Source organism: Acomys minous, assembly GCF_964271855.1.
Source record: "Acomys minous genome assembly, chromosome: 4".
Classification (NCBI taxonomy): Eukaryota; Metazoa; Chordata; class Mammalia; order Rodentia; family Muridae; genus Acomys; species Acomys minous.
Genome location: NC_140486.1, coordinates 127,522,975 through 127,541,466, shown reverse-complemented (window position 1 = coordinate 127,541,466; position 18,492 = coordinate 127,522,975). Strand labels below are relative to the sequence as shown.

Genomic DNA, 18,492 nt, shown 5'->3' with positions numbered 1-18,492 from the left:
ACCCAGGGATGTCCCACCCACCATGAGCTGGGCCCTCCCACATCAATCACTAATTAAGAAAATGCCCTACAGCCTGCTTACAGCCTGATGTTATAGAGGTATTTTCTCAGTGAAGGCTCCCTCCTCTCTGGTGACTCTAGCCTTTGTCATGTTGACATAAATCTAGCCAGTACACCCAGTTGTGATTGGCAGAGCCAGGATTCACACCTAGTTTGTAGTAACCACTGAGATGTTTCTTACTCTATCAAACTAGCCCTCCCTCTCCCAAGCAGGGACAACCAGTGCACACATGTCACTAGTACTTGAACTGGCCCCACTGAGGGACACGTTTAAGCTGCCCTGTGGATCTGGGGTCTTCCTGGCTCCTCTGCAGCTGAATAGACTGAGACACATCTTGAAGTTCCACTGACTTCATTTTATCTCTTGTCAGGGTTGCAAAAAGAAGCCTTAAATGACCTATTTGACTAAAATCCCTTTTCTCATTTTCCCAGAAAACCAATAGCTACTGATAGCTGTTTTTTTAGTTTCTGTGGGGACTATTTATTTCTCAAGGGATTGTAGCCTGTTAAATCTTAGAACACTCTTGATGGAGAAGGACACACACACACACACACACACACACACACACACACACACACACAGTGTTTGCATCTGCTGTTATGGAGAGGGAATTGCCCAAGGCACTTGCACACTGCCAGCTTTCTGTCACAGATGAAAAATCCCAAGGTGGTCAGTACACACGGGAGAAATGTGTACTTGGCTCACAATTTCTGAGACTCTAGTCTGTGCCTGACCAGTCTCTTGTGCCTTTGGGGACCCAGTGCATCATGGCATGAAGCACAGCAGAGCTTTGCCTACATCATGGCTGGTAGGGAGAAACTGAGGGCCTGTAACTCCTTCCAGAGTTCAGCCCCAGTGTCCCAACTTCCTCCTACTGGGTCTCACCTGCTAAAGGTCCCACCATCTCCCATTTGTGCCGCATGCTGGCACTAGTCTTTAGCACAGGGCCTCCCGAGGGACCCTCCGGACCCCAACGGCAGCATATGCCTCAAAGGCTGACCCTGTGACTCATCATGCTAAAAGAAGTGTATAACTTTAGGGCAAGGCAGGGGGCTCTACACCCTCAGCAGAACCACAGCTTTCCTTTGTTACTTGAAACACGCGTTCATCACTAAAAGTGGGCCATCAGCCTGCCACCCAGGAACCTGGCTTTGTGGAAGGGAGAACCACTGAGTTTGACTAGGTGGTCCCAGCGTTGGAAGCAAAGTGTTGGACCCATTGCCTCTCTTCCTCTGTCTATGAACGTCGGCATTTTGCTGCTATGTAAAGTGAGACCGCCACTTCTAAGACTTTTCTAATCCCTCTACAGTTTGAATGAATCCCCCGAACAGTTTCCATATAGGAATCCCCTGTAGCCTTGCTGAGGCAGACCCTCCCCTGTCGGGGCAATGGATGAGCCGCAAGATTGTCCCACCCACCACCTGCACTGGCACTTCTGAATCCTCAGAGGTCACAGGGGGATTGGGTTCTAGTCTCCTGGTCATGGAAGGGCCTGCACCAGCCACTCCTCAGTTTATTGGCACTGCCGGGAATTTGAAGGAGGTCATCCCCAGACCATAGCTGGTTAACACAAGAGCCCAAAATAACCAGGTGGGAGCATCTTCCCTCGAGAACATCACGTCCTTAAAAGTCAGTTCCAAATTGAATTGAATTCTTAGAGCCTCTAAGATCTTGTCTAAAATTACCCTGACCCACTTAGGGGAGGAGTCAGAACCAAGCAGATCATTTCCAAATGAAATTCTGTTCCCTATAGAAAGGATTATCAATGGCCCATAAAGTAGCCAAGGACCAGTTTAAAGATTCAATCCATATTAACTCTCTTGCCCATGAGACCAGACAGGCAGCCAAGTGCATCACTGTTGGTCAAGGCTAGAGGCCCCTGAGCACAGCATCCGATGTGGGATGCTGCTGGCAGGGAAGTCGGTGATGCTCCGTGCCACCCAGTGATGCACAGGAAGGGGAGCATCTTGTTGCCTAGCAACACAGATGTGGATGTCACTCTTCTGAGCATCAGCAGTGGCAACTGATTATCACATCACTCTGGCATTTCAGCGAAGGTAAAATGGGGTTTAAATCCTGCGTTAGGTGGGAGATAACAAGGCTTGTGCGTCATTATCCCTCCTTGGCTTCAGTGTTCAAGCTGAGAGACCAACTCTTCCCTGGGCAGAAGTGCTGGGTGCACGGCAGGGCAGGTGGCAGCCTCAGCAGGCACACTGGCCGGTAGACGTTGGTTTCTATTTCCAGCCTCCAGCAGCGTATTGCTGTGTTGCAGGCAGTGAAAAGAAGGTGGGTGAGGTGCTTTAGCGGCCACGCTGGGACTGTGAAATCCATGAGCCGTGTCCCTGCACACTGGACTCTCAGCCCTTAAAGCAGAGGAGGAGTTCTACCAACTAAATGGAGCTTTTGTGCAAACTCAACAGACCTTCCCTTAGCTGCAGGTGTACCCCGTCCTCTTGGTTCTGTTTTACGGCTTTTGTTTTTGTTTTTGTTTTGTAGCACAAGGGAATGCATTGCCATGTAAGGAAGATGTGAAACAGGACATCTTATCCCGTTTGACAATGTGGATTAGCCTGGGTAAACGTCACACAGAGTGAAAGCAGCCAGGCACAGACAGACAAAAGTGCATAATCTCACAGAGGCTGAGATATGCAGAATGGTGGTTACTGAAGGCTGGGGACAGGGAGGCTCGGGAACGAAGGTGGGGACTGTAGGGGCTCAGTGGTGAGGACATCTTGCGATGAGACAGTAAGACTTTGTCATCCTGTTCGTATGATGCTCCCTAAGGAGTAATGTGCTAGGTCATAGACCATCAGAATGGATATCTCCTTCCATCCTAAAGAGAGCCAGCCTACCCCAGGGGCCTATGGTGGCCCTGTTATTCAGCAAATACTTAAGCTCCACCCTGTGCTGGGTGTTACACTGGGATTGCTCATGTGGCAGAAGCGCAAGTTCTTATTCTTATGCAGCTTACAGCTTGTCACCAACCCCCCAAAATGTGCATCTTGTCATTTGCCAGAGAATTCACTCCAACTGGGATTTTTTTTTTCTCTTGTTGTTATATAATTTGGAAATGTCAGGACATGTATGGTTGCAAGCTCTGTTGTTATGGCCTTGAGCTGTGGCCCAGTGCTGTGGTGGACCTGTGGAGACAGCAGTGGTTTTGTTGTGAGCGTCCACCAGAGAGGACCACTGGGGCACCAGCTTAAACCAATAGAAAGTCTTCATTACGTGGCCAGCGACTACACTAAGCGTTTGGGACCCAAGTCCTGTCCTGAGTCTTTCTCAGGGTGAGCTTTTAAGCACAAAAACCACATCCTGGATTGACACGCCTTGGCAAGGACCATCATTAGAACTACAGGAGCTAAAAAGTGAGGTTCATACATTCAGGGACTCTCCCAGAGCCATGGGCTTCAATGAATTAGGTCTATGTTCTTATTTTGGCCTGTGATGCTGGGTGCCAAGGCCTGAATGGTACTTCCATCATGGCGTCAGTTGTGCTAAGGTCAGGAACTTGTTACAGCTTAGGACCAAGAGCCTCACTGGGGAGCTGGCATTTTCCAGGTAGGGCATGTCTTTCCTGCCAGGTGAGAGTGAGTTAAAAACACTGATCTTCAAAAATCTTCTTGTAGGAGACACAACATTCATAAATTTCACTCTTGTCTTTAAGACCCTCCTACATCTCTCCTCTCACTGAGGTTAAACCATCATGAAGTGTTTACAATGACTGAACAACAGCAACAACAACAAAATGGTCCTACTAGGGTAGAACTGCCCCATTGGTATTGCCTTTGACCTACTAGGTGCCTGAGCCACCAGTTGGCCTGGAATGAGGAATGGATGCCCTATGCCCCTGGCTGACTCCGTGTGAAAAGTCTTTTCTTCTCATTGGTCCTGGCAGCTCAGTGTCCTCAGCGTCCTCTCCTTCCCTGACCCATGTATTTATCCATCCTCCACCCATCTTATTCTCTATTTACGTGGGGCCTTGACTCTGAGGAGACACCCCACCACCACACAGTACATCCTTTCTTCTTGGGACATCACTTGATGCTACAGAGTCAAGAAAGAGAAAAACCATCTGAGCAGCCATGTTCAGCAGCAGTGAAGCAGCTTGGTAGAAGACATTTTCTGGAAAACTGTTTAATATAATATTCCTGAGTCTCACAAGTGAAGGGCTGTTTGGTCATCCACCTGAGCATCAGTTTACCCTACCTAAGACCGCAGGGACCTTTCTTATCTCCAGGGGCCAGGACCATTCATGAGGGAGTCACTGTGGCCAAGTGGCTTCACCACAACCATCAGCTGTGGGTAGCTTTTGTCTCCTGCTAAGATGGCTCCTGAGCGTGGCGACACCAAGGTGTATACAGGGAAGGGGCCATATCATCTATTTCACATGCTCTGTCTCATATGTACCTAGCGCAAGACAGTGAGCCACAAGCACAGCCGATGGGAGCCTCTAGTAATGTCCTATCCGGGAGGACACAGCTTACCAGCAGTCCGCATTCTACAGTAGCACACTCCCTGTCCCACTCCCCACCACACAGTCACTGGCTTTTCCTGGGAATCTTGCATCCACTTCTCCTTTCTTGCAGCCACCTGCAAACGCTCCTCAGTACACAGACACAGGACAGGACAGTGAGGCAGAATCTGAGCTGCGCCGGGTCCCCTCATGAGTGCTGCATGACCTCCAGAGGCCGCATAGAGAGGGAAACCATGCCCAGAGGAAAATTCTGGAAGAGCCAGACTTGAGGTCCACGGCACTCTGTTCTTATGGAACCGGTTTAAGGTGTTCAGTTCAAAGTCTGTGGTCAAGACCTTTTCATTCAGTTAGCCAACACATACTTGTTAATCATATTATCACTTTCTAGTCTAGAGGACACGGGGATGACTGTCTCTGTCTTGAAGGACTTTGGAGAGAAAGGGTCCAAGTCCCCTTATGGCTCAGAGTGACAGACAAAAGTAGATCAGGAAGATGACATTTTCTCAAAGATGTCAACTAGTTCGGCTCGCTCTAGAATGACATGCCTGACTCCCACAGGCCTGCCCTCCTTCATTTTTTTCTGTAGCTGGCTCTTTTACTCTGAGCTTTATGACGATATTAAGGCCATTTCTGGAAATCTGTTGGGCTTACATCAAAGCTAAAGAGTCCTGTGATGCAGCATCCATACAAGACTTGATAAATGATTGACACACAGGCACTGTTCACTAGGGAAGCGGTACTGCCTCCTGGCTGGTATGACGGGTGAAGACAGAGCCCATGAGTCTGTTGCCTCCTCTGCAATGCCCCCACCTGTGCTATCTATTGGCTCTGACTCACCCATCTCCTGATGATGCAGCCCCCACAAGAGCCATCTTTGTCCATGGGCCCTTTTGCCCAGTGTGTGTCCCCTTCAGGACTCTGCAAGATTCTGTTCATAGCTGCAGCCCCTTCCTCCAGCTGAAGGCTCTGCTTGCTTTCAGAGCTCTTTCTTCAGTCAGCAGTCTTAGCAAATTGGTCCTCTGGGCTGTGGCTGCGGCTGTGGCAGGCACAGAAGCAGTACCTCCCCTGGGATCCCATCTGCAAATGCTCCACAGCACACAGACACAGGACAGGACAGGACAGGACAGCGAGGCAGAATCTGGGCGCCCTGGGGAGCGCTGACTCACTTCATGATGAGCCTCGCATGGCCTCTGGAGGCTGGGTAGAGAGGGAAAGCATGCCCAGGGGAAATCTGGAGGAGTCAGGCTTGAGGTCCAAGAGCAATGACGCACAAACAATGGGGAAAGAGAATTCAGCACACGGGTGGGGCGAGCCTGTAAATTTTGGGGTTGAGATTGGCTGTAAGGGGCAGAAAAGCCTAAACAACCACCAAGTCTTCAGCATAGCGAGTTCCGGCCCCCCTCCCCGTGGAAACTTGAGGATGCCGGGCTGTTACGAAGCTCTTGAGCATAAGGAGGCCACGTTCCCTTTGTGCCACAGCTGTCAGCCTCAACAGGAGAGCTTTTGGTTGTGGCTCACCACACCTTTATTCCACCCATCAGACAGGAAGAAGTACTGAATTTCTGTGAGGAAAGTCCTCACAAGTTCCATGTGGCTCCCCTGCTTGTGCCTCTCTGAGCTCCACGTGGCACAGAGAGAAGTCACCTCACGTTCAACTACAGACTTCCCACCGGCTTCCATAAATAACCCAAGTGAACTATCAGCATGTAAGGTCCCAGAGGCAGCGCGCCCTCAGGGTCATGAAACAGTGCAGACTACAACAAACAGGCAGCTGAATGGGTGTAGACGTGAAGGTCACTGGCACACCCGAAGTCAAGGGACAGTGAGGTTGGGTTGATGTGCTGTGTGAACAAGGAAGGTAGACACCCAAAGGTTGACCAAAGGGCCAGGATGGACAGGCTGACTCCAAGGTGAAATCAAATCTATAGACCTTTAAGCCACAATTTAACCACAGACTACATTTATTCTATCAGTATTTCAACCTTAGGAATCAGAAAGTGGGGCGTGGAATCCAATACTTAGGGGGCTGAGCCAGCAAGAGTTCAAGGGCACCTTAGATATATAGTAAGATCCTATCTTAAAACTCACAGAGGGAGAGAGAGACAGAGACAGAGAGAAACAGAGAGACAGAGACAGAGAAGGGAGCTGAGCAAGGAGCAAGACTAGAAGAGGAGGGAAGGAGAGAAATAAAGAAATAAGACTCCTCTACTTCTGACCCTTCCAACTAAAAATACACATCATAAGAAGTCGGTGTGAGAGCCTGAGTCCCTCGGTCCCTGAAGATGAGCATAGACGGTTTCGTTTTTCCCAGTTCTTGCTGACTCAGCACAAGGAAATTGTCAGCTATTCCTTGTTGTGCTGCGATGTGCTGGCCACCTGCCCAGATTCAGGGGAATCTGTTTGAAAGGCTCTACCTGCTTTCAAGATTGAATATATCTGAGAGAGAGAGAGAGAGAGAGAGAGAGAGAGAGAGAGAGAGAGAGAAATAAGAAACTGTGGCCCATGTGCCGTGCCGCTTGGCTACAATAGACTGGCAGATCTGTTGGAGCGCTACTAAGAACAAGTGAGCAGAGCAGGATCGAGGTGGGCCCAGCAGCCTCAGAAGGCGTCTGTCCATCTAAGTCACTCTGCAGAGCTGAGGGTCAGTAGTGTAAGGCTACAGAAACCTTGCCTAGAATGTGGTTCAGGTAAAGGCTTTTCTTCGTCTCTCCCACTGCTCCAAAGGGCACTCTGCTCTGCTGTACAGTCTTAGGGTAGGGAAGCCAGGTTCCTGATGACTGGATCCAAAAGAGCTGAAGGAAACACCAACATGGGTCCTACAGCAAACCAGGTTCATGTCAAGGAAAAGCAGTGCAGAGAAAGAAAAAGGCACTTCCGTCTTTCCTGCAGTGCTGAGGGCAACTTCCTAGCTGCCCCCACTTCCTGAAGCCCTGGTTTAGGAAGGCCCTGCTCCCTCTTCCTGGATGTCTGGTAATGTATACTAAATGTATTCAGTGCCCTTTATGCACCATGACATGCTCCAGCATTCCAGGCACGCCTGCAACAGCACCTACTGTGAAACCCACGATGCTGTGCTTTATCCTAGACACACCAGGAGAATGTTTACTTTATTCATCAGGTGCAGGAGGAGGCGAAGAATAGTAATGAAACAGTTGTAATAGTTGTACAATTCTGTGATAAAGGTTTAAAACTTCTTGAGTTATTTACTTCTGGAATTTTCCACCTAATAATTTTGGACTGCAATTGACCATGTAAAAAGAAAATGGAAGACGCTTGGAGCTAACGTGTCATGGTAACATCCAAGACAGAATAGAAATGTGTGCTTCAGTTCTCTAAAGTTAAAAAAAAAAGTGTTTCCTTTTATTTTTCAATAGCATATACATAATAACAGACAATAAAATACTTATCTATGCACTAGTGAAAATGAAGACTTTATACATCATTTATATGTGATTCTCATTAACTGTGACAGTTATGTTCATCAGTGTTGATGCAAAAACTGGATTAGTGAATATTGACTCATGGCTCCAAGGAGAGAGAGGGCACCAGAGGGAGACGGTGTTATACCTGAGAGCCTCTGGTGTGCACATCCATGGACAGGATGTGTTCTGATTGTCTTGGCTACTGTTCTATTGCTGTGAAGAGAAGACACAACCAAGGCAACTTATAAAAGAAGGCAATGAGTTCGGATGAGGTAAGTCAGGGAGACTGCGCCTGGTATGAGCTTTTGAAACCTCAAAGCTCACCCCATCCACCAAGTGACACACTTTCTCCAACAAGACCAACCATACCTCCTAACCCTTCCCAAAACAGTCTCACCAGCTGGGGACCAAGTATTCAAACATACGAGCCTGTGGGGGCCATCCTCACTCCAAGCACCGCCATGTTTCTGTGGTTTATAAACGTCCTACATGAACAATGGCAGCCAGGTCACTGACAGTGAAATCTACAGACTTGAGTCACTCACTGAAGCTTCAATTCAGCAGTCCCTGACTCAGCAGCTGTCCGTCACCAGGGCGCCCTCACACTTCCATCAGAAAGAAATTCTTCATCTTAGTCACCTTAGACAAATCTGTGGGGGCTGGAGAGATGGCTCAGCGGTTAAGAGAACCATCTGCTCTTCCAGAAGTCCTGAGTTCAATTCCCAGAAACCACATGGTGGCTCATAACCATCTATTGTGAGATCTGGTTCCCTCTTCTGGTGTGCAAGTGTACATGCAGGCAGAGCACTGTATATATAATAAATAAACAAATCTTTAAAAAAAAAACAAAGACAAAAGCAATGGTAAAGTGGAACACGGTAACAGGGAATCTGTCACATAAATGGCATCTCTTGATCTCTCTGACATCTCTCATTGATGGATTCCAGGTAATTAGCCCTGGGATATGCACTATTTTCATGTCTATGGCCTTTGCAAATACTAATAGTTTTGCCAAGTAAAGGTTGTTTTTCTGACAACTTCTGAGACTGCCTTGGAATGTGGGTCTCCAGGGGTGTATTTACCACAAAGACAGTGAGATTTCAGCTTCATGCTTGCACTTGCACAGGCTTCTACTGAGACCACACAGAAGACATTAGCAGTGTATTCACATGGGCCTTGTTGGTGGTTTGTTTTGCGTTGCTATTGTTTTTTTTTGTAAAACTGCTGTGGGGTCAAGGTTTCTTGTGGGGGCGGGTTGTTGTTGCTTGTTTATTGCTCTTTTTCATTAAGAGACCATGTAGTTCACTCCATCCCAGAGTTCTCCAAACTGGATCTGCAGCAAACACCACTTACGTGAAGCTTTCCAGATGTCCCAGGAGGGAAGTCCCCTGAGGTTCCCAAGCATTTTCTCTTCCCAAATAATCCTTAGCAAGCTGCACTGTGGCTTACTAACCATACAAGACTTTATACTGCTTCTCAGCAGTAGGTGCTGTGGTTAATCTTGACGGTCAAGTTGGCCAGGTTGAGATCAGTGAAGGGCACTCCGGGTCTGTACGTGAAGGTGGTTTCAGAAACAGTTGCCCTATTTTTCTGACTGTAAGACGCACCTGACCATAAGACGCACTCAGTTTATAGAGCAGTAAAACAAGAAAAACAGTAAAAACAGCAATCGGATTCTAATCCACCACACACACACACACACACACTTTTGGGGGGTAAACTGTGTCTTATGGTCCGAAAAATAAGGTAGGTAGTGGGGGTTCTGTCTTAATGAGTGCTTTAATGGATACAGAATTTGAATTTGAATAGACTGCTGAAAGGTGGTGGCCTGTGGAGATGAGGTGTGGGTAAAGGGAGTGGGTCACTGGGGCACATCGCTGAATTATACCTGAATTATACCTTGATACCTTGCCCTGACCCCTGCCTGTACTGCTTCCTGGTTACTGTTTCTTTCTGCTCCTGTCTACCACTAAGAGAATAGCCTCTTCCTCCCCACTCCACTGCCATGATAGTCTGTCTCACTGCAGGGCGGAGCTGGGGGCGGGGGGGGGGGGGAGGGAAAGGGGGGCGGGTGAGGCCAGAATCAAGAGAACCAAGAGAAGCAAGGACTATGGATGGGAACCTCCAAAACCATTGGCCAGGTATGTTGTCATAGTGGCAAGAAAAGCAACTAATACACTAGGGGATTCAACAGACATTCATCAGGCGTGCATTGCAGATGAAAGTACAAACAGAGCCGCGTGCATTTGCTTGCTAATTGTTATTTCCAGACCCCACCATCTTTCTTCTGCCTGACCTTCCTAATAGCTCACTGCAGATTAATGGATAAAGGGGGCTGGGGGTGGGGTGGAGGGGGGGTGGGATAGGGGGGCTGGGGGTGGGGTGGGCGGGTAGGATGGGGGGCTGGGGATGGGGTGGAGGGGGTTGGATAGGGGGGCTGGGGGTGGGGTGGAGGGGGGGTGGGGTGGGGGGCTGGGGATGGGGTGGAGGGGGTTGGATAGGGGGGCTGGGGGTGGGGTGGAGGGGGTGGGTGGGTGGGATAGGGGGGCTGGGGGTGGGGTGGAGGGGGGGTGGGATAGGGGGGCTGGGGGTGGGGTGGAGGGGGGGTGGGATAGGGGGGCTGGGGGTGGGGTGGAGTGGGGGCAGGATAGGGGGGCTGGGTTTGGAGGGGGTGGGTGGGTGGGATGGGGGGCTGGGGGTGGGGTGGAGGGGGTGGGATAGGGGGCTGGGGGTGGGGTGGGCGGGTAGGATGGGGGGCTGGGGTGGGGTGGAGTCGGGGGTGGGGTGGGGTGGGGTGGGGGGGCTAGGGGGATGCTGAGGGAAGGAAGGGAGATGACTTCAGAAGGGCTGTGGGAAGAAACATGAAGTGACATCATGGAAGAAAAGGGAGTGCCGCAGAAATGCACTGGGAGTTTAAACACAGAAGGAGACAGCAGCGCAGGCCCATCACCCCACAGAGTTCATTCCTTCGCGGTGGCTTAGCTCCTGCCTCCTAAGAAAGAGGAAATATGGGAAAGCTAAAGAACGTGAGTATATGGTTAAAATCGGGCAAATGAAATAGGAAGGTCCAGCTGACCCCACAGCACTGTTTCCTATGGGAAAGTCTTGCCCTGTCAGCTGTCACATACTCATGACCTCTTCTCCGCAAGGTCATCCTGATGCGGTCCCACTCGAATGTTCCAGATTTCACCCGTCCCTCAGCTCTGCAACCAAAACTATAAACATGGCCGCCAGTGTCTGCTGTCTTACTTATCTGCACGGTGGGGTCACTGCTGAACCATGAACTGTGCACATACAGACTGTCCTATTTTTATCTGCCAGCCTCGATGTTCCCACATTTCACTGATAGAAAACTGTAGAGATCTGAATTTCAAGGCATCTTTTTATCCCACGTACCCCAAATCGTTCTGGGGAAAAAAAAACATGAAATTGTTCTGCTGTGCGAGGCAAGGAGGCAGAACCAAAACACATTTGAAAGCCTCCCCAGGGGGAAAGAATGTCACATTTGAAAACAGATGCCTCCCTTGTTCCTTAGCTCAACAGGAAGCTATTGCTCCGTAAAATCGCAGCAGAAGCCCGTGCTGCAGAGCCAGCAGTTCCTTATCCTCCCGTTGCAGTTTTTTACTATGTCCGAGGCAGGCACGAGTAGAATCTGAGATCATTGAAAATTTGAAGAGTGAAAGCCGCAATCAAAATGTCACTGGGTGAGGAGAATGAATGAATAATTTAGCTCATGAAGAGCTAACATTTAGAGCCGTCCAGACTTGAAGAATCCGGGAGGAGGAAACTGCTCCGCTATCCTATTAAAAATGCAATAGCCAGAGAATCTATATGTGGCCCTCACAGACACCTAACTTTTTGGCAGGCGGGTGTTCAGACCTGGGGGACATTAGCCACAGAGTTGCTCAGCCACTGTTACAGCTCAGCGGTGGGGGGCACAGGAACACAGTCCAATTAAATCCACCCAATCTCTTCACGAGCTCCTCCTAAGCAGGGATGCTAAATGCGGATGAGGAGTGAGGGTTTAGAATGTAAGATGACTCACCCATCACCTCCCTTGAGAAGCAAGCAAGACCCAGGACAGCATACCCTGAGTATGCAGCACAGCTGTGACAAGGACGGGGAGGCCTACTTGCCTAAGCTTGTGTTTGTAGGGAAAATGGTCTGGTAGAAAGTTTAGATAGCTGTGACAATTAATTATGATAGCTTGATTGAGTTCAGACGCTCCTGGGAGATTAGCAACATCTCTGCTGTGCCCATGAAGATGTTTCTGGAGACAGTTTGTCTGTAGAAGCTCTGACTTAATCAAGAGATCAATACCTGATGGATTCGTAATAATATGCCGGCATTATTAAGTGCACACAGTAGGAGATGAGGCCTAGCAGGAGCAAGTGGTTAACTGGGGATGTGTCCTTAGGGTTATTCTCTGCTGGGACCCTTCCTATAATCCTGTTTCTGCTTCCTGATGGGGCCTCTGAGGTTCACTGTCAGAAAACCCCAACACCAAGCAGAAACTGAGGTTCACAGCCAGGATCCCCTGAGGACCGTCCCTCATATCACTGACTGGAAGCTAGGCATTCTCTCTGCCTGCATGCTTACCTCCTTCATCAACCCAGACAGCCCTGTTCCTTCATACCATACCAGCACCAGCTCTGCTTTGCAAGCAAAGTCTCCATGGCTGCCCCAGACACACACAGTGCCTGACTGTCAAAGGTGCTGATGGCAGACCGCTCTGATGGCTCCTCCTCTGATCCCCTCTGTGCACAGGGAGCGGAGAGCAAAGGCTGTGGCACATCTTCCCCATGTGCATGGAGTTGCCAAGCAAGGCCTTCAGCAGGTGCTTGTTAAAATCAATGTGCCAGGTGATCTACTTTGCTCAGCAAGAGAGCATAGTTTCTACCCTGACAACAAAGGCCTAGCACTTCAGCGCCTGAGAGCTGGCTCACTGGTTAAGAGAACATATTGCTCTTGCAGAGGACCAGAGTTGGGTTTCCCAGAACCAACACCAGGAGGCTCACAACTGCCTGCAGCTCCATTTCTAAAGGGATCTGGATGCCCCCTTTTGGCCACTTCAAGCACCTGAACACACACACACTCTCTCTCTCTCTCTCTCTCTCTCTCTCTCTCTCTCTCTCTCTCTCTCTCTCTCTCTCTCTCACACACACACACACACACACACACACACAATTGTATAATAAAGTGAATATTTTTTTAAACTCTAAGAAATATAATTTTTGACCTATCTCAAGAGTGAGGCCATGAGACGATGAGGTGGATAATTGCAGAATGCTAAGCTCCTCTGGGGGAAGAGGAGTCTCCTTCAAGGGTCAGCAGTGGTAGAGGAAGATATGGCTGCCCAGAAGACATGAAAAGAATAAAAGAGTTATGATTTTAACACATCACTCCACATGACCAAAGCAGTGATTTGAACTGGAAGCTTCAAACACAAGGGGGTGTGGGGAGCATCCTCACCATCATGCTAGCTCTTCTCTAAGGGTCTCGTCTGTGCGAGACTCCTGAGAAGAAGGTGACATCAGGAGACCTTATGAGACATCAAGGCCAGACCGGAAGAGTGGCAGAAACACCCGTCCATCTCTGTCCCACCACAAGCCTAGCACAGACTAAGATAGAAAGAGGCCTCTCCATTGTGGGCATGCCTTGGTGAAAGCCTGCAGGTGAAACAAGTAGTTGGAGTTAACCGCAGAGACGGAAGCTCTGTGCTTGAGGGGATAAACTCTACACAGTGCCCTTAGGGTTCTAGGGCCACAGCACTAAACCCAACTGTTTAGCCAGGCTTCTGTTGCTGAGATGAACACCTTGACCAAACACAGTTGTTGTCCATCATGAGGGGAGATCAGGGCACGGCCTTAAGGCAGGAGCTGGGCAGAGGCCATGGAGGAGTTCTGCTCACTGGCTTGCTCCCTGTGACTTGCTTGTCCTGCTTCTTGTAGCATCCAGGACCACCTGCCTGGAGGTGGCCCCAGACACAGTGGGCTGAAGCACACAGTAACATGAGCACATCTCAAAAACATGCCGGGTGAAAGAAGCCAGACCATGCACGAGCACATTCTGCTGTATGCTACAATACATTGGAGATTCTAGAATCTGAATGAAAATGGGAAGGAAGGAGGGAAGCTATCAAAGGAAAGAAAGCTGATCCATAGCAGGTGGAAATCAGATCGGTGGTCTGTGTGAGGAGGGAGGAGTTTATAGGATTAACCAAGAGAGAGCATAAGGGAATTAATTCACTGCAAATATATATATTCAAGATATGGTTTTCTTCTGTGTAGCCATGTCTGTCCTGGAACTTCCTGGCCTTGAACTAAGATCTGCCTCCTGAGTGCTAGGATTAAAGGCATGTGCTTCCACCTATGATAGACGTTTGAACCATGTGGATACAGGCAGATACAAAATCTCAGCAAAAACATATCCTTAAGGATTCCGAGTAGGAGAGTTCACAGCCACTTTGGGCAAAAGGAGTATTTAAGAGCTCCCCTGATGAAGCCAAGAAGGGGCAGGAAGGATTTCAACATCCCAGAGAATTCAGTAGTGGTTGGCAAGTTTTCAAGTTCTAATGCTGGGGGCTGATAAATTATTCAAGTGAAATCGTCTTGGCCCGCTCTCACCGTAGCACAAGGAGTATTGATTCTACCATCACTACTCCACAGAGGCCTTCTGTGTGAGACGCTAATGTGAGGTGGAAAAGTAAAGTGTGTAGGCGTCGAGAGTTCCTTTTATTCGCTCATTCTCCTTGTTTTTCTTTCGTGGCTTCCTTCTGGGGTGGACTTCTTTTCCAGGCAGGTCCACCAGCACCATGAAGACCTGTTATTCACACTCAGGGCTTTCTTGCAGAGGACCACTGGCTCACTTTTAGGCTGGTGTTTTTTCAGAGCTTTGTTGTGCGTAAGACCCTGTCTCGAAAAACCAAAAAAAAAAAAAAAAAAAGAATTGCCCGGGTCCTTTCCAGCCTCCGCCTCGGACCTTGCAGCCCCTGCGATGTTGACGTCTAAGACGACCCAAATTGCTATCTATGAACTCCTTTTTAAGGAAGGAGTGATGATTGCCAAGAAAGATGTTCATGTGCCCAAACACCCCGAGCCGGCAGACAAGAGTGTGCCCAACCTCACATAATGAAGTCCATGCAGGCTCTCAGGTCTCGAGGCTACATGAAGGTGCAGTTTGCCTGGAGACATTTCTATTGGTACCTCACCAACGGGGGCATCCAGTATCTCCGAGATTACCTCCACCTACCTCCGGGGATTGTGCCCATCACACTGCACCACAGCTGTCCTGAGACTGGCAGGCCTTGGCCCTAAGGTTCAGATGGTGAGCCACCTGCAAGATTCGCAAGAGGGGAGGCAGACAGAGACACCTACAGAAGGAGCGCTGTGACTCCTGGTGCTGACAAGAAAGCCGAGGCTGGGGCTGGCTCAGCGACTGAATTCCAGTTTAGAGACGGCTTTGGTTGTGGGCGTGGTCAGCCACCACAGTGAGGTTGGAGAATGTGTTGTGTTGAATAAACTTTAAAGGAAAAAAAGAAAAGAAAAGAAAAAAGAATTGCCCTGGGACCTGATTAAATGCAGATTCTGACTTCAGTAAAGCTGATGTGCTAGGTACTCCACTTTTCTGACCAGCTCCCGGATGAAGCCTGGCTTCTTTTAGGAGTCACTCTCAAGGTGCCAGGAGACAGCTGTGAAAACTGCCTCCCTCCAATAAAAATAAAAATAAAAATAAAAATAAAAAATAAATAGCAATAAGTAATAAAATAAAGTATAGATAAATAAATAAAATAAAATTTAAAAATAATAAGATACATAATAAAAATATAAAATAAAAATGCTTGGTGATACATTCCTGTGATCCAACACTCAAGCGGCTGAAGGAATAGTTTGAAGCCAGTCGGAGATCTGTATTAAACCTCTTTGAAACAAAAAAGCACACACACCAAATAGGTTAGGCCCCCATCTTCCAGTCTTTCCCAGTCTAACCTCGGTGAAGTCCCTCAGTTGCTTACTAGGAAAATCCAGACGGTTGGGCACAAACTGGCTCTTCCTGTCGTCGTTTCTTGCAGGCCTCTGCACACTCTACTGTCATCTCCTGCCCATTGACTCACCTTGTCGGTAGAAAACAACTGTTCTGGTTTCTACCACCAAAGACTGGTTTTGTCTTTTCTCGAGCTTTCTATACGTGAAGTCATGTAGAATGCCCTCTCGTGTCGAGTCTCTGATGCTTAGCATAGTTTCTATTGCTAGCAGGAGGTTCTGAAGAAGTCACTGATGGTCAAGTCAGAGCCCCGGGTCACTACAGTCACTACACCCTGATGTTGGGGGTCACTTTTCTATTGCTTTGAAAAGACACCAGACTTAAAAAAAAAAAGAAAGAAAGAAAGAAAGAAAAGAAAAGAAAAAAGACATCAGACCAAGGCAACTTAGAGAAGGAAGAGTTTAAATGGGGCTTGCATACAGTTTCAGAGGGTTAGAGTTTGCGACCACCATGACAGGGAGCATGGCACAGGCAGGCAAGCGTGACACTGGAACAGCAGCTGAGCTCTTCTGTTAGGGTCCATAGGTCGGAGGCAGAGCAAACTAAGAAGAAATAGCATGGGACTTTCGGAACTTCAAAGCCCAACCCCAGTGACACACCTCCTCCAACAAGGCCACACCTCCTAATCCTTCCCAAACAGTTTTACCAATGGGGACCAAGTATTCAGACTTGTGAGCCTATGGGGAGCCATTGTTATTCAAACCACCATAGCGTGGTTCAAGGGCAGCTTGGGCTGTGTGTGTGGTCTGAAGGAGACCAGCCCCAGAGGCTCATATATTTGAATGTTTGAGTCCCAGTTGGTGGCGTGTTAACAAAGGATTATGAAATTGTAGCCCTGTTGGAGGGGATGCTCCATTGGAGGTGGGGATTGAAGGAAGCCCAAACCAGGCAAATGCTAAATTATTATTTGGAAAACATAAACCAAGATCTGAGGCTCCTAATACCAGATCTGTGGCTAGATGCCACCTGTAATGAATTCTTACCTTCTTCAGGGGGAAAAAAGGAAAGGAAGTGAGTTTGAGTCAGTGCCAGGTTTTGTGTGTGTGTTGTATGTGTGTGTGTTGTGTGTGTGTCTCATGTGTGTGTGTATGTGTCTCATGTGTGTGTATGTGTATGTGTGTATGTATTGTGTGTGTGTGTGTGTGTGTGGTGTCGGGGATGAACCCCTGCGGCTGGCACGATAGACAAGTGCTCCACCATTGAGCCACATTTTCAGCCCCCTCCCCACTTGTCTTTTCCTTTTATTTTGAGGCAGGCTGGCCTCAGAGTTATGATCTTTCCGCATTGGCCTCCTGAGGACTTGGAGGTCTGGGCATATATCACTGTCCTCAGCTAATTTTGCAGCACTTTCTAAGTGCTTCTCAGCGAGGGCCAGGAAATGGCCTCATCATTACCGCGTCATAAAACTATACCTGAGAGAAGCCGATGGGGTGCCTGTGGCTGAGTGCTAGCCGGGAGGGTTTGGTTTTACGTGCGCTGGGCTCTGGGCTGGTTTGAGCTCTGGTGCGCTGCCTTTCTGTCTGGGTCCTTAAAGACGATCTCATGCATCTCGCCACAGTGCTTAGAGTGCCCGACCACAAAGCACTTAGGAGAGGAGCCAGGCAGGGGGAGTGCCCCCCTTCCTCCCAATCAAGGCGTCCTCTGCCTGGCCTTGCTGGCCGCCTTGCCTGCAGGGGCCTGGGATGGGACTGTGACTTGCAAAATCGGCCTATTGCACTGGTTTGCTAGGGGCCGCTAGAACCAAGAAGCAAAAACTGGGCAGATGTTTCAGTGCTGCCAGCTAGAAGGCGGGATTAAGGCTCCGTCCGAAGCTTGCTGATGGCCACTTTCTCCCATTAGCCTCGTGTCTCCTCTCCTCCATGACAGCCTTACTGAATTAGGGTTCATACCAATGACCCTCACTTTACACACATGGTCACATTCTGAAGCCCTAGAGGTTAGAACCTCAACATATGAATTGGGGGGACTCCGTTCCACCAATGCCGCCTGTCTAGAGATGCTTCCTTCCTGAGATGGCTGCATGATTTCAAACCCCTGTCACTAGCCCTCCAAGTTTGTTAAAGAACAAATACTTAATGCAAGGGAAGACATAGGGAGTTACTATCTCCTATTAGCATTGTAACCACTTGCCTTATGACTTACCCCAGAGCAGTGCCAAGCCTGCTGGGTTGCATCCAGGGCAAACTGAGGAGCACATGATGCTTTATGATTCACTGCAAAAGTGCAGTGGCTCGAGGCTTCCTGAGTAGCATGCAGGGGGACGAACAACGCTGAAAGGACAGAAAGCGAGAGTTGCTTGGGTAGAAGATTGTTGAGAATGTGAGCATCAAGGCTAAGCAGAACCTGGCTTGCTACGTGCTATCATATGGAGGTGTTTAAGTGTGTCCCCCAGAGGTTCACACTGTGGGAATGCTAACTTGGTAGAAACTTCAAGGGAGGGCAGTGAGAAAAGCTTAAGTCACCAGGGGCGCTGGCCTGAGAAGGGATTAA

The 18,492-nt window shown here is 48.9% G+C and overlaps 1 pseudogene across 1 annotated transcript; it reads left to right on the top strand.

Moving 5' to 3' along the window:
• Positions 1–14,955: 14,955 nt before the first annotated feature.
• On the top strand, positions 14,956–15,489 carry LOC311596313 (small ribosomal subunit protein eS10-like; annotated as a pseudogene). Its single transcript has one exon. The product of its transcript is annotated as a small ribosomal subunit protein eS10-like (transcript).
• The last annotated feature ends 3,003 nt before the right edge of the window (positions 15,490–18,492 follow it).